Source organism: Styela clava, chromosome 13 (assembly GCF_964204865.1).
Source record: "Styela clava chromosome 13, kaStyClav1.hap1.2, whole genome shotgun sequence".
NCBI classification, from domain to species: domain Eukaryota; kingdom Metazoa; phylum Chordata; class Ascidiacea; order Stolidobranchia; family Styelidae; genus Styela; species Styela clava.
Window position 1 is genome coordinate 16,731,650 of NC_135262.1, and position 14,729 is coordinate 16,746,378.

Consider the following 14,729-nt stretch of genomic DNA (forward strand, 5'->3'; position numbering starts at 1 on the left):
AGAGAGTGCTGCGTCGCCGGCATCGGCGTCGAAAGAAGTCGAGCCGAAAAAAGTTAAAGTACAAACGTGCAAGCATACTAACCTAACCCTAGGTAAGGCATGTCAGAGCGAAAGACAGTAAACTCGAATGAGCCAAGAAAGAGCGGCGTACGGTGCGGGGCCGGTCGGAGCGCACCCTTTTCTCGGTGGCTGGCGGGCGAGAGAGTGCTGCGTCGCCGGCATCGGCGTCGAAAGAAGTCGAGCCGAAAAAAGTTAAAGTACAAACGTGCAAGCATACTAACCTAACCCTAGGTAAGGCATGTCAGAGCGAAAGACAGTAAACTCGAATGAGCCAAGATAGAGCGGCGTACGGTGCGGGGCCGGTCGGAGCGCACCCTTTTCTCGGTGGCTGGCGGGCGAGAGAGTGCTGCGTCGCCGGCATCGGCGTCGAAAAAAGCCGAGCCGAAAAAAGTTAAAGTACAAACGTGCAAGCATACTAACCTAACCCTAGGTAAGGCATGTCAGAGCGAAAGACAGTAAACTCGAATGAGCCAAGAAAGAGCGGCGTACGGTGCGAGGCCGGTCGGAGCGCACCCTTTTCTCGGTGGCTGGCGGGCGAGAGAGTGCTGCGTCGCCGGCATCGGCGTCGAAAGAAGTCGAGCCGAAAAAAGTTAAAGTACAAACGTGCAAGCATACTAACCTAACCCTAGGTAAGGCATGTCAGAGCGAAAGACAGTAAACTCGAATGAGCCAAGAAAGAGCGGCGTACGGTGCGGGGCCGGTCGGAGCGCACCCTTTTCTCGGTGGCTGGCGGGCGAGAGAGTGCTGCGTCGCCGGCATCGGCGTCGAAAGAAGTCGAGCCGAAAAAAGTTAAAGTACAAACGTGCAAGCATACTAACCTACCCCTAGGTAAGGCATGTCAGAGCGAAAGACAGTAAACTCGAATGAGCCAAGAAAGAGCGGCGTACGGTGCGGGGCCGGTCGGAGCGCACCCTTTTCTCGGTGGCTGGCGGGCGAGAGAGTGCTGCGTCGCCGGCATCGGCGTCGAAAGAAGCCGAGCCGAAAAAAGTTAAAGTACAAACGTGCAAGCATACTGACCTAACCCTAGGTAAGGCATGTCAGAGCGAAAGACAGTAAACTCGAATGAGCCAAGAAAGAGCGGCGTACGGTGCGGGGCCGGTCGGAGCGCACCCTTTTCTCGGTGGCTGGCGGGCGAGAGAGTGCTGCGTCGCCGGCATCGGCGTCGAAAGAAGTCGAGCCGAAAAAAGTTAAAGTACAAACGTGCAAGCATACTAACCTAACCCTAGGTAAGGCATGTCAGAGCAAAAGACAGTAAACTCGAATGAGCCAAGAAAGAGCGGCGTACGGTGCGGGGCCGGTCGGAGCGCACCCTTTTCTCGGTGGCTGGCGGGCGAGAGAGTGCTGCGTCGCCGGCATCGGCGTCGAAAGAAGTCGAGCCGAAAAAAGTTAAAGTACAAACGTGCAAGCATACTAACCTAACCCTAGGTAAGGCATGTCAGAGCAAAAGACAGTAAACTCGAATGAGCCAAGAAAGAGCGGCGTACGGTGCGGGGCCGGTCGGAGCGCACCCTTTTCTCGGTGGCTGGCGGGCGAGAGAGTGCTGCGTCGCCGGCATCGGCGTCGAAAGAAGCCGAGCCGAAAAAAGTTAAAGTACAAACGTGCAAGCATACTAACCTAACCCTAGGTAAGGCATGTCAGAGCGAAAGACAGTAAACTCGAATGCATGTTAGAGCGAAAGACAGTAAACTCGAATGAGCCAAGAAAGAGCGGCGTGCGGTGCGGGGCCGGTCGGAGCGCACACTTCTCTCGGTGGCTGGCGGGCGAGAGATTGCTGCGTCGCCGGCATCGGCGTCGAAAGAAGCCGAGCCGAAAAAAGTTGAAGGACTGCACGTGCAAGCATACTAACCTAACCCTAGGTAAGGCATGTTAGAGCGAAAGACAGTAAACTCGAATTAGCCAAGAAAGAGCGGCGTGCGGTGCGGGGCCGGTCGGAGCGCACACTTTTCTCGGTGGCTGGCGGGCGAGAGATTGCTGCGTCGCCGGCATCGGCGTCGAAAGAAGCCGAGCCGAAAAAAGTTGAAGGACTGCACGTGCAAGCATACTAACCTAACCCTAGGTAAGGCATGTTAGAGCGAAAGACAGTAAACTCGAATGAGCCAAGAAAGAGCGGCGTGCGGTGCGGGGCCGGTCGGAGCGCACACTTCTCTCGGTGGCTGGCGGGCGAGAGATTGCTGCGTCGCCGGCATCGGCGTCGAAAGAAGCCGAGCCGAAAAAAGTTGAAGGACTGCACGTGCAAGCATACTAACCTAACCCTAGGTAAGGCATGTTAGAGCGAAAGACAGTAAACTCGAATGAGCCAAGAAAGAGCGGCGTGCGGTGCGGGGCCGGTCGGAGCGCACACTTCTCTCGGTGGCTGGCGGGCGAGAGATTGCTGCGTCGCCGGCATCGGCGTCGAAAGAAGCCGAGCCGAAAAAAGTTGAAGGACTGCACGTGCAAGCATACCAACCTAACCCTAGGTAAGGCATGTTAGAGCGAAAGACAGTAAACTCGAATGAGCCAAGAAAGAGCGGCGTGTGGTGCGGGGCCGGTCGGAGCGCACACTTCTCTCGGTGGCTGGCGGGCGAGAGATTGCTGCGTCGCCGGCATCGGCGTCGAAAGATGCCGAGCCGAAAAAAGTTGAAGGACTGCACGTGCAAGCATACCAACCTAACACTAGGTAAGGCATGTTAGAGCGAAAGACAGTAAACTCGAATGAGCCAAGGAAGAGCGGCGTGCGGTGCGGGGCCGGTCGGAGCGCACACTTCTCTCGGTGGCTGGCGGGCAAGAGATTGCTGCGTCGCCGGCATTGGCGTCGAAAGAAGCCGAGCCGAAAAAAGTTGAAGGACTGCACGTGCAGCATACTAACCTAACCCTAGGTAAGGCATGTTAGAGCGAAAGACAGTAAACTCGAATGAGCCAAGAAAGAGCGGCGTGCGCTGCGGGGTCGGTCGGAGCGCACACTTCTCTCGGTGGCTGGCTGGCGAGAGATTGCTGCGTCGCCGGCATCGGCGTCGAAAGAAGCCGAGCCGAAAAAAGTTGAAGGACTGCACGTGCAAGCATACTAACCTAACCCTAGGTAAGGCATGTTAGAGCGAAAGACAGTAAACTCGAATGAGCCAAGAAAGAGCGGCGTGCGGTGCGGGGCCGGTCGGAGCGCACACTTCTCTCGGTGGCTGGCGGGCGAGAGATTGCTGCGTCGCCGGCATCGGCGTCGAAAGAAGCCGAGCCGAAAAAAGTTGAAGGACTGCACGTGCAAGCATACTAACCTAACACTAGGTAAGGCATGTTAGAGCGAAAGACAGTAAACTCGAATGAGCCAAGGAAGAGCGGCGTGCGGTGCGGGGCCGGTCGGAGCGCACACTTCTCTCGGTGGCTGGCGGGCAAGAGATTGCTGCGTCGCCGGCATCGGCGTCGAAAGAAGCCGAGCCGAAAAAAGTTGAAGGACTGCACGTGCAAGCATACTAACCTAACCCTAGGTACGGCATGTCAGAGCGAAAGACAGTAAACTCGAATGAGCCAAGAAAGAGCGGCGTACGGTGCGGGGCCGGTCGGAGCGCACCCTTTTCTCGGTGGCTGGCGGGCGAGAGAGTGCTGCGTCGCCGGCATCGGCGTCGAAAGAAGCCGAGCCGAAAAAAGTTAAAGAACAAACGTGCAAGCATACTAACCTAACCCTAGGTAAGGCATGTCAGAGCGAAAGACAGTAAACTCGAATGAGCCAAGAAAGAGCGGCGTACGGTGCGGGGCCGGTCGGAGCGCACCCTTTTCTCGGTGGCTGGCGGGCGAGAGAGTGCTGCGTCGCCGGCATCGGCGTCGAAAGAAGTCGAGCCGAAAAAAGTTAAAGTACAAACGTGCAAGCATACTAACCTAACCCTAGGTAAGGCATGTCAGAGCGAAAGACAGTAAACTCGAATGAGCCAAGAAAGAGCGGCGTACGGTGCGGGGCCGGTCGGAGCGCACCCTTTTCTCGGTGGCTGGCGGGCGAGAGATTGCTGCGTCGCCGGCATCGGCGTCGAAAGAAGTCGAGCCGAAAAAAGTTAAAGTACAAACGTGCAAGCATACTAACCTAACCCTAGGTAAGGCATGTCAGAGCAAAAGAGAGTAAACTCGAATGAGCCAAGAAAGAGCGGCGTACGGTGCGGGGCCGGTCGGAGCGCACCCTTTTCTCGGTGGCTGGCGGGCGAGAGAGTGCTGCGTCGCCGGCATCGGCGTCGAAAGAAGTCGAGCCGAAAAAAGTTAAAGTACAAACGTGCAAGCATACTAACCTAACCCTAGGTAAGGCATGTCAGAGCGAAAGACAGTAAACTCGAATGAGCCAAGAAAGAGCGGCGTACGGTGCGGGGCCGGTCGGAGCGCACCCTTTTCTCGGTGGCTGGCGGGCGAGAGAGTGCTGCGTCGCCGGCATCGGCGTCGAAAGAAGCCGAGCCGAAAAAAGTTAAAGTACAAACGTGCAAGCATACCAACCTAACCCTAGGTAAGGCATGTCAGAGCAAAAGACAGTAAACTCGAATGAGCCAAGAAAGAGCGGCGTACGGTGCGGGGCCGGTCGGAGCGCACCCTTTTCTCGGTGGCTGGCGGGCGAGAGAGTGCTGCGTCGCCGGCATCGGCGTCGAAAGAAGCCGAGCCGAAAAAAGTTAAAGTACAAACGTGCAAGCATACTAACCTAACCCTAGGTAAGGCATGTTAGAGCGAAAGACAGTAAACTCGAATGAGCCAAGAAAGAGCGGCGTACGGTGCGGGGCCGGTCGGAGCGCACCCTTTTCTCGGTGGCTGGCGGGCGAGAGATTGCTGCGTCGCCGGCATCGGCGTCGAAAGAAGTCGAGCCGAAAAAAGTTAAAGTACAAACGTGCAAGCATACTAACCTAACCCTAGGTAAGGCATGTTAGAGCGAAAGACAGTAAACTCGAATGAGCCAAGAAAGAGCGGCGTGCGGTGCGGGGCCGGTCGGAGCGCACACTTCTCTCGGTGGCTGGCGGGCGAGAGATTGCTGCGTCGCCGGCATCGGCGTCGAAAGAAGCCGAGCCGAAAAAAGTTGAAGGACTGCACGTGCAAGCATACTAACCTAACACTAGGTAAGGCATGTTAGAGCGAAAGACAGTAAACTCGAATGAGCCAAGGAAGAGCGGCGTGCGGTGCGGGGCCGGTCGGAGCGCACACTTCTCTCGGTGGCTGGCGGGCAAGAGATTGCTGCGTCGCCGGCATCGGCGTCGAAAGAAGCCGAGCCGAAAAAAGTTGAAGGACTGCACGTGCAAGCATACTAACCTAACCCTAGGTACGGCATGTCAGAGCGAAAGACAGTAAACTCGAATGAGCCAAGAAAGAGCGGCGTACGGTGCGGGGCCGGTCGGAGCGCACCCTTTTCTCGGTGGCTGGCGGGCGAGAGAGTGCTGCGTCGCCGGCATCGGCGTCGAAAGAAGCCGAGCCGAAAAAAGTTAAAGTACAAACGTGCAAGCATACTAACCTAACCCTAGGTAAGGCATGTCAGAGCGAAAGACAGTAAACTCGAATGAGCCAAGAAAGAGCGGCGTACGGTGCGGGGCCGGTCGGAGCGCACCCTTTTCTCGGTGGCTGGCGGGCGAGAGAGTGCTGCGTCGCCGGCATCGGCGTCGAAAGAAGTCGAGCCGAAAAAAGTTAAAGTACAAACGTGCAAGCATACTAACCTAACCCTAGGTAAGGCATGTCAGAGCGAAAGACAGTAAACTCGAATGAGCCAAGAAAGAGCGGCGTACGGTGCGGGGCCGGTCGGAGCGCACCCTTTTCTCGGTGGCTGGCGGGCGAGAGATTGCTGCGTCGCCGGCATCGGCGTCGAAAGAAGTCGAGCCGAAAAAAGTTAAAGTACAAACGTGCAAGCATACTAACCTAACCCTAGGTAAGGCATGTCAGAGCAAAAGACAGTAAACTCGAATGAGCCAAGAAAGAGCGGCGTACGGTGCGGGGCCGGTCGGAGCGCACCCTTTTCTCGGTGGCTGGCGGGCGAGAGAGTGCTGCGTCGCCGGCATCGGCGTCGAAAGAAGTCGAGCCGAAAAAAGTTAAAGTACAAACGTGCAAGCATACTAACCTAACCCTAGGTAAGGCATGTCAGAGCGAAAGACAGTAAACTCGAATGAGCCAAGAAAGAGCGGCGTACGGTGCGGGGCCGGTCGGAGCGCACCCTTTTCTCGGTGGCTGGCGGGCGAGAGAGTGCTGCGTCGCCGGCATCGGCGTCGAAAGAAGCCGAGCCGAAAAAAGTTAAAGTACAAACGTGCAAGCATACCAACCTAACCCTAGGTAAGGCATGTCAGAGCAAAAGACAGTAAACTCGAATGAGCCAAGAAAGAGCGGCGTACGGTGCGGGGCCGGTCGGAGCGCACCCTTTTCTCGGTGGCTGGCGGGCGAGAGAGTGCTGCGTCGCCGGCATCGGCGTCGAAAGAAGCCGAGCCGAAAAAAGTTAAAGTACAAACGTGCAAGCATACTAACCTAACCCTAGGTAAGGCATGTCAGAGCGAAAGACAGTAAACTCGAATGAGCCAAGAAAGAGCGGCGTACGGTGCGGGGCCGGTCGGAGCGCACCCTTTTCTCGGTGGCTGGCGGGCGAGAGAGTGCTGCGTCGCCGGCATCGGCGTCGAAAGAAGCCGAGCCAAAAAAAGTTAAAGTACAAACGTGCAAGCATACTAACCTAACCCTAGGTAAGGCATGTCAGAGCTAAAGACAGTAAACTCGAATGAGCCAAGAAAGAGCGGCGTACGGTGCGAGGCCGGTCGGAGCGCACCCTTTTCTCGGTGGCTGGCGGGCGAGAGAGTGCTGCGTCGCCGGCATCGGCGTCGAAAGAAGTCGAGCCGAAAAAAGTTAAAGTACAAACGTGCAAGCATACTAACCTAACCCTAGGTAAGGCATGTCAGAGCGAAAGACAGTAAACTCGAATGAGCCAAGAAAGAGCGGCGTACGGTGCGGGGCCGGTCGGAGCGCACCCTTTTCTCGGTGGCTGGCGGGCGAGAGAGTGCTGCGTCGCCGGCATCGGCGTCGAAAGAAGTCGAGCCGAAAAAAGTTACAAACGTGCAAGCATACTAACCTAACCCTAGGTAAGGCATGTCAGAGCGAAAGACAGTAAACTCGAATGAGCCAAGAAAGAGCGGCGTGCGGTGCGGGGCCGGTCGGAGCGCACACTTCTCTCGGTGGCTGGCGGGCGAGAGATTGCTGCGTCGCCGGCATCGGCGTCGAAAGAAGCCGAGCCGAAAAAAGTTGAATGACTGCACGTGCAAGCATACTAACCTAACACTAGGTAAGGCATGTTAGAGCGAAAGACAGTAAACTCGAATGAGCCAAGGAAGAGCGGCGTGCGGTGCGGGGCCGGTCGGAGCGCAAACTTCTCTCGGTGGCTGGCGGGCAAGAGATTGCTGCGTCGCCGGCATCGGCGTCGAAAGAAGCCGAGCCGAAAAAAGTTGAAGGACTGCACGTGCAAGCATACTAACCTAACCCTAGGTAAGGCATGTCAGAGCGAAAGACAGTAAACTCGAATGAGCCAAGAAAGAGCGGCGTACGGTGCGGGGCCGGTCGGAGCGCACCCTTTTCTCGGTGGCTGGCGGGCGAGAGAGTGCTGTGTCGCCGGCATCGGCGTCGAAAGAAGCAGAGCCGAAAAAAGTTAAAGTACAAACGTGCAAGCATACTAACCTAACCCTAGGTAAGGCATGTCAGAGCGAAAGACAGTAAACTCGAATGAGCCAAGAAAGAGCGGCGTACGGTGCGGGGCCGGTCGGAGCGCACCCTTTTCTCGGTGGCTGGCGGGCGAGAGAGTGCTGCGTCGCCGGCATCGGCGTCGAAAGAAGTCGAGCCGAAAAAAGTTAAAGTACAAACGTGCAAGCATACTAACCTAACCCTAGGTAAGGCATGTCAGAGCGAAAGACAGTAAACTCGAATGAGCCAAGAAAGAGCGGCGTACGGTGCGGGGCCGGTCGGAGCGCACCCTTTTCTCGGTGGCTGGCGGGCGAGAGAGTGCTGCGTCGCCGGCATCGGCGTCGAAAGAAGTCGAGCCGAAAAAAGTTAAAGTACAAACGTGCAAGCATACTAACCTAACCCTAGGTAAGGCATGTCAGAGCAAAAGACAGTAAACTCGAATGAGCCAAGAAAGAGCGGCGTACGGTGCGGGGCCGGTCGGAGCGCACCCTTTTCTCGGTGGCTGGCGGGCGAGAGAGTGCTGCGTCGCCGGCATCGGCGTCGAAAGAAGTCGAGCCGAAAAAAGTTAAAGTACAAACGTGCAAGCATACTAACCTAACCCTAGGTAAGGCATGTCAGAGCGAAAGACAGTAAACTCGAATGAGCCAAGAAAGAGCGGCGTACGGTGCGGGGCCGGTCGGAGCGCACCCTTTTCTCGGTGGCTGGCGGGCGAGAGAGTGCCGGCATCGGCGTCGAAAGAAGCCGAGCCGAAAAAAGTTAAAGTACAAACGTGCAAGCATACCAACCTAACCCTAGGTAAGGCATGTCAGAGCAAAAGACAGTAAACTCGAATGAGCCAAGAAAGAGCGGCGTACGGTGCGGGGCCGGTCGGAGCGCACCCTTTTCTCGGTGGCTGGCGGGCGAGAGAGTGCTGCGTCGCCGGCATCGGCGTCGAAAGAAGCCGAGCCAAAAAAAGTTAAAGTACAAACGTGCAAGCATACTAACCTAACCCTAGGTAAGGCATGTCAGAGCGAAAGACAGTAAACTCGAATGAGCCAAGAAAGAGCGGCGTACGGTGCGAGGCCGGTCGGAGCGCACCCTTTTCTCGGTGGCTGGCGGGCGAGAGAGTGCTGCGTCGCCGGCATCGGCGTCGAAAGAAGTCGAGCCGAAAAAAGTTAAAGTACAAACGTGCAAGCATACTAACCTAACCCTAGGTAAGGCATGTCAGAGCGAAAGACAGTAAACTCGAATGAGCCAAGAAAGAGCGGCGTACGGTGCGGGGCCGGTCGGAGCGCACCCTTTTCTCGGTGGCTGGCGGGCGAGAGAGTGCTGCGTCGCCGGCATCGGCGTCGAAAGAAGCCGAGCCGAAAAAAGTTAAAGTACAAACGTGCAAGCATACTAACCTAACCCTAGGTAAGGCATGTCAGAGCGAAAGACAGTAAACTCGAATGAGCCAAGAAAGAGCGGCGTACGGTGCGGGGCCGGTCGGAGCGCACCCTTTTCTCGGTGGCTGGCGGGCGAGAGAGTGCTGCGTCGCCGGCATCGGCGTCGAAAGAAGTCGAGCCGAAAAAAGTTAAAGTACAAACGTGCAAGCATACTAACCTAACCCTAGGTAAGGCATGTCAGAGCGAAAGACAGTAAACTCGAATGAGCCAAGAAAGAGCGGCGTACGGTGCGGGGCCGGTCGGAGCGCACCCTTTTCTCGGTGGCTGGCGGGCGAGAGAGTGCTGCGTCGCCGGCATCGGCGTCGAAAGAAGTCGAGCCGAAAAAAGTTAAAGTACAAACGTGCAAGCATACTAACCTAACCCTAGGTAAGGCATGTCAGAGCAAAAGACAGTAAACTCGAATGAGCCAAGAAAGAGCGGCGTACGGTGCGGGGCCGGTCGGAGCGCACCCTTTTCTCGGTGGCTGGCGGGCGAGAGAGTGCTGCGTCGCCGGCATCGGCGTCGAAAGAAGCCGAGCCGAAAAAAGTTAAAGTACAAACGTGCAAGCATACTAACCTAACCCTAGGTAAGGCATGTCAGAGCGAAAGACAGTAAACTCGAATGAGCCAAGAAAGAGCGGCGTACGGTGCGGGGCCGGTCGGAGCGCACCCTTTTCTCGGTGGCTGGCGGGCGAGAGAGTGCTGCGTCGCCGGCATCGGCGTCGAAAGAAATCGAGCCGAAAAAAGTTAAAGTACAAACGTGCAAGCATACTAACCTAACCCTAGGTAAGGCATGTTAGAGCGAAAGACAGTAAACTCGAATGAGCCAAGAAAGAGCGGCGTGCGGCGCGGGGCCGGTCGGAGCGCACACTTCTCTCGGTGGCTGGCGGGCGAGAGATTGCTGCGTCGCCGGCATCGGCGTCGAAAGAAGCCGAGCCGAAAAAAGTTGAAGGACTGCACGTGCAAGCATACTAACCTAACCCTAGGTAAGGCATGTTAGAGCGAAAGACAGTAAACTCGAATTAGCCAAGAAAGAGCGGCGTGCGGTGCGGGGCCGGTCGGAGCGCACACTTTTCTCGGTGGCTGGCGGGCGAGAGATTGCTGCGTCGCCGGCATCGGCGTCGAAAGAAGCCGAGCCGAAAAAAGTTGAAGGACTGCACGTGCAAGCATACTAACCTAACCCTAGGTAAGGCATGTTAGAGCGAAAGACAGTAAACTCGAATGAGCCAAGAAAGAGCGGCGTGCGGTGCGGGGCCGGTCGGAGCGCACACTTCTCTCGGTGGCTGGCGGGCGAGAGATTGCTGCGTCGCCGGCATCGGCGTCGAAAGAAGCCGAGCCGAAAAAAGTTGAAGGACTGCACGTGCAAGCATACTAACCTAACCCTAGGTAAGGCATGTTAGAGCGAAAGACAGTAAACTCGAATGAGCCAAGAAAGAGCGGCGTGCGGTGCGGGGCCGGTCGGAGCGCACACTTCTCTCGGTGGCTGGCGGGCGAGAGATTGCTGCGTCGCCGGCATCGGCGTCGAAAGAAGCCGAGCCGAAAAAAGTTGAAGGACTGCACGTGCAAGCATACCAACCTAACCCTAGGTAAGGCATGTTAGAGCGAAAGACAGTAAACTCGAATGAGCCAAGAAAGAGCGGCGTGTGGTGCGGGGCCGGTCGGAGCGCACACTTCTCTCGGTGGCTGGCGGGCGAGAGATTGCTGCGTCGCCGGCATCGGCGTCGAAAGAAGCCGAGCCGAAAAAAGTTGAAGGACTGCACGTGCAAGCATACTAACCTAACACTAGGTAAGGCATGTTAGAGCGAAAGACAGTAAACTCGAATGAGCCAAGGAAGAGCGGCGTGCGGTGCGGGGCCGGTCGGAGCGCACACTTCTCTCGGTGGCTGGCGGACAAGAGATTGCTGCGTCGCCGGCATTGGCGTCGAAAGAAGCCGAGCCGAAAAAAGTTGAAGGACTGCACGTGCAAGCATACTAACCTAACCCTAGGTAAGGCATGTTAGAGCGAAAGACAGTAAACTCGAATGAGCCAAGAAAGAGCGGCGTGCGCTGCGGGGTCGGTCGGAGCGCACACTTCTCTCGGTGGCTGGCGGGCGAGAGATTGCTGCGTCGCCGGCATCGGCGTCGAAAGAAGCCGAGCCGAAAAAAGTTGAAGGACTGCACGTGCAAGCATACTAACCTAACCCTAGGTAAGGCATGTTAGAGCGAAAGACAGTAAACTCGAATGAGCCAAGAAAGAGCGGCGTGCGGTGCGGGGCCGGTCGGAGCGCACACTTCTCTCGGTGGCTGGCGGGCGAGAGATTGCTGCGTCGCCGGCATCGGCGTCGAAAGAAGCCGAGCCGAAAAAAGTTGAAGGACTGCACGTGCAAGCATACTAACCTAACACTAGGTAAGGCATGTTAGAGCGAAAGACAGTAAACTCGAATGAGCCAAGGAAGAGCGGCGTGCGGTGCGGGGCCGGTCGGAGCGCACACTTCTCTCGGTGGCTGGCGGGCAAGAGATTGCTGCGTCGCCGGCATCGGCGTCGAAAGAAGCCGAGCCGAAAAAAGTTGAAGGACTGCACGTGCAAGCATACTAACCTAACCCTAGGTAAGGCATGTTAGAGCGAAAGACAGTAAACTCGAATGAGCCAAGAAAGAGCGGCGTGCGGTGCGGGGTCGGTCGGAGCGCACACTTCTCTCGGTGGCTGGCGGGCGAGAGATTGCTGCGTCGCCGGCATCGGCGTCGAAAGAAGCCGAGCCGAAAAAAGTTGAAGGACTGCACGTGCAAGCATACTAACCTAACCCTAGGTAAGGCATGTTAGAGCGAAAGACAGTAGACTCGAATGAGCCAAGAAAGAGCGGCGTGCGGTGCGGGGCCGGTCGGAGCGCACACTTCTCTCGGTGGCTGGCGGGCGAGAGATTGCTGCGTCGCCGGCATCGGCGTCGAAAGGAGCCGAGCCGAAAAAAGTTGAAGGACTGCACGTGCAAGCATACTAACCTAACCCTAGGTAAGGCATGTTAGAGCGAAAGACAGTAAACTCGAATGAGCCAAGAAAGAGCGGCGTGCGGTGCGGGGCCGGTCGGAGCGCACACTTCTCTCGGTGGCTGGCGGGCGAGAGATTGCTTCGTCGCCGGCATCGGCGTCGAAAGAAGCCGAGCCGAAAAAAGTTGAAAGACTGCACGTGCAAGCATACTAACCTAACCCTAGGTAAGGCATGTTAGAGCGAAAGACAGTAAACTCGAATGAGCCAAGAAAGAGCGGCGTGCGGTGCGGGGCCGGTCGGAGCGCACACTTCTCTCGGTGGCTGGCGGGCGAGAGATTGCTGCGTCGCCGGCATCGGCGTCGAAAGAAGCCGAGCCGAAAAAAGTTGAAGGACTGCACGTGCAGACATACTAACCTAACCCTAGGTAAGGCATGTTAGAGCGAAAGACAGTAAACTCGAATGAGCCAAGAAAGAGCGGCGTGCGGTGCGGGGTCGGTCGGAGCGCACACTTCTCTCGGTGGCTGGCGGGCGAGAGATTGCTGCGTCGCCGGCATCGGCGTCGAAAGAAGCCGAGCCGAAAAAAGTTGAAGGACTGCACGTGCAAGCATACTAACCTAACCCTAGGTAAGGCATGTTAGAGCGAAAGACAGTAGACTCGAATGAGCCAAGAAAGAGCGGCGTGCGGTGCGGGGCCGGTCGGAGCGCACACTTCTCTCGGTGGCTGGCGGGCGAGAGATTGCTGCGTCGCCGGCATCGGCGTCGAAAGAAGCCGAGCCGAAAAAAGTTGAAGGACTGCACGTGCAAGCATACTAACCTAACCCTAGGTAAGGCATGTTAGAGCGAAAGACAGTAAACTCGAATTAGCCAAGAAAGAGCAGCGTGCGGTGCGGGGCCGGTCGGAGCGCACACTTTTCTCGGTGGCTGGCGGGCGAGAGATTGCTGCGTCGCCGGCATCGGCGTCGAAAGAAGCCGAGCCGAAAAAAGTTGAAGGACTGCACGTGCAAGCATACTAACCTAACCCTAGGTAAGGCATGTTAGAGCGAAAGACAGTAAACTCGAATGAGCCAAGAAAGAGCGGCGTGCGGTGCGGGGCCGGTCGGAGCGCACACTTCTCTCGGTGGCTGGCGGGCGAGAGATTGCTGCGTCGCCGGCATCGGCGTCGAAAGAAGCCGAGCCGAAAAAAGTTGAAGGACTGCACGTGCAAGCATACTAACCTAACCCTAGGTAAGGCATGTTAGAGCGAAAGACAGTAAACTCGAATGAGCCAAGAAAGAGCGGCGTGCGGTGCGGGGCCGGTCGGAGCGCACACTTCTCTCGGTGGCTGGCGGGCGAGAGATTGCTGCGTCGCCGGCATCGGCGTCGAAAGAAGCCGAGCCGAAAAAAGTTGAAGGACTGCACGTGCAAGCATACCAACCTAACCCTAGGTAAGGCATGTTAGAGCGAAAGACAGTAAACTCGAATGAGCCAAGAAAGAGCGGCGTGCGGTGCGGGGTCGGTCGGAGCGCACACTTCTCTCGGTGGCTGGCGGGCGAGAGATTGCTGCGTCGCCGGCATCGGCGTCGAAAGAAGCCGAGCCGAAAAAAGTTGAAGGACTGCACGTGCAAGCATACTAACCTAACCCTAGGTAAGGCATGTTAGAGCGAAAGACAGTAAACTCGAATGAGCCAAGGAAGAGCGGCGTGCGGTGCGGGGCCGGTCGGAGCGCACACTTCTCTCGGTGGCTGGCGGGCAAGAGATTGCTGCGTCGCCGGCATCGGCGTCGAAAGAAGCCGAGCCGAAAAAAGTTGAAGGACTGCACGTGCAAGCATACTAACCTAACCCTAGGTAAGGCATGTTAGAGCGAAAGACAGTAAACTCGAATGAGCCAAGAAAGTGCGGCGTGCGGTGCGGGGTCGGTCGGAGCGCACACTTCTCTCGGTGGCTGGCGGGCGAGAGATTGCTGCGTCGCCGGCATCGGCGTCGAAAGAAGCCGAGCCGAAAAAAGTTGAAGGACTGCACGTGCAAGCATACTAACCTAACCCTAGGTAAGGCATGTTAGAGCGAAAGACAGTAGACTCGAATGAGCCAAGAAAGAGCGGCGTGCGGTGCGGGGCCGGTCGGAGCGCACACTTCTCTCGGTGGCTGGCGGGCGAGAGATTGCTGCGTCGCCGGCATCGGCGTCGAAAGGAGCCGAGCCGAAAAAAGTTGAAGGACTGCACGTGCAAGCATACTAACCTAACCCTAGGTAAGGCATGTTAGAGCGAAAGACAGTAAACTCGAATGAGCCAAGAAAGAGCGGCGTGCGGTGCGGGGCCGGTCGGAGCGCACACTTCTCTCGGTGGCTGGCGGGCGAGAGATTGCTTCGTCGCCGGCATCGGCGTCGAAAGAAGCCGAGCCGAAAAAAGTTGAAAGACTGCACGTGCAAGCATACTAACCTAACCCTAGGTAAGGCATGTTAGAGCGAAAGACAGTAAACTCGAATGAGCCAAGAAAGAGCGGCGTGCGGTGCGGGGCCGGTCGGAGCGCACACTTCTCTCGGTGGCTGGCGGGCGAGAGATTGCTGCGTCGCCGGCATCGGCGTCGAAAGAAGCCGAGCCGAAAAAAGTTGAAGGACTGCACGTGCAGACATACTAACCTAACCCTAGGTAAGGCATGTTAGAGCGAAAGACAGTAAACTCGAATGAGCCAAGAAAGAGCGGC